The sequence below is a fragment of the Hevea brasiliensis genome, chromosome 7, assembly GCF_030052815.1.
Source record: "Hevea brasiliensis isolate MT/VB/25A 57/8 chromosome 7, ASM3005281v1, whole genome shotgun sequence".
NCBI lineage: Eukaryota > Viridiplantae > Streptophyta > Magnoliopsida > Malpighiales > Euphorbiaceae > Hevea > Hevea brasiliensis.
The window spans coordinates 37,164,889-37,166,181 of NC_079499.1; the positions used below are offsets into that span (position 1 = coordinate 37,164,889).

Here is a 1,293-nt window from a genome sequence, read left to right on the forward strand (position 1 = left end):
GTAATGAAGGACACATGACAGTAGCATGACCCGAACCCGAATAAATCCCACATACCTTAATAGTTTGCATGTTCCCTACAGCCAACTGCCTCACCAAAGAAGTTAAATCAGAAATCTATTTTTTAAGTTTAGATATACTTACCTCATTAACCTTCTTAGGTGTGTGATCCATTCTCATTTCAAACTGCTGAGAGTTTGCTACCATGTTAGCAATCAGCCTCCTTGCTTCATCTGGTGTTTTGTCAACCAAAGCTCCTCCACTGGCAGCATCTATCATACTGAGGTCCATTGGTAGAAATCCCTCATAAAAATACTGAATTAACAGCTACTCACTTATTTGATGATGGGGACAGCTTGCACACAGCTTCTTAAATCGCTACCAGTACTCATACAAACTCTCTCCATTATACTGCCGGATGCCACAAATTTCTTTTCTTATGTTAGCAGTATGAGAAGCAGGAAAATACTTCTCCAAAAATATCTGCTTCATCCCATTCCATGAGTTGACAGATCCGGAAGGAAGGTAATACAGCCAATCCTTAGCTGTGCCTTCCAGTGAGAAAGGGAAAGCTCGAAGCTTGATTTGATCCTCTGAAACTCCTTGAGGTTTCACGCTGAAACACACAACATGAAATTCTTTTAAATGCTTATGTGGATCCTCACCTGTAAGACCATGAAACTTAGGCAACAAATGGATTAGTCCAAATTTCAACTCAAAAGCAACATTTAAAGCAGGGTATTGAATACATAAAGGCTGTTGGTTTATATCAGGAGCAGCAAACTCTTTCAAGGTTCTAGCAGCCATGGTTTCGTTTTTAGAATTTGAATCTGAATCTGAATCTGAACTTAATTCCCTTGAAGATTGGACTCCTTTAGATGTACTCGGAATCTGCCTAGCTTGCTTAGCCAATTTTCTCAACCATTTAGCTATTTTTTTCTACTTCTGGATCAAAGATCAACTCACCAGATTGAGAAGTTCTTGTCATATACAAAAAGAAATTAAAGTAAAAACAAAAAAATGCCTCAAAACCGTAGAAAATGATGGAATTTGGCCTCAAAAGGGTGAGGCCAAGGAATTGGTCTTGATCAGAATGTCGTTTCCTTCAAAATAGGTACGGGCCGCCCTCCAAATTCAACCAAAATTCTTGATGAATAGTAACACCATAAATTTTTATTTTTATTTTTTTGAAAACCTGAAAACAGCAACAACTCACAAACAAAATTAATAACAGAATATCCTAACACTAAAAACACGAAATCCAATAAATTTTAGTTCCCGGCAACGGTGCCAAA

The 1,293-nt window shown here is 37.8% G+C and overlaps 1 non-coding gene across 1 annotated transcript; it reads left to right on the forward strand.

The window, feature by feature from the left end:
• The first annotated feature begins 335 nt into the window (after positions 1-335).
• Positions 336-442, forward strand: LOC131181787 (small nucleolar RNA R71). The gene has a single exon (XR_009150264.1). It is a non-coding gene; the product is annotated as a small nucleolar RNA R71 (small nucleolar RNA).
• The last annotated feature ends 851 nt before the right edge of the window (positions 443-1,293 follow it).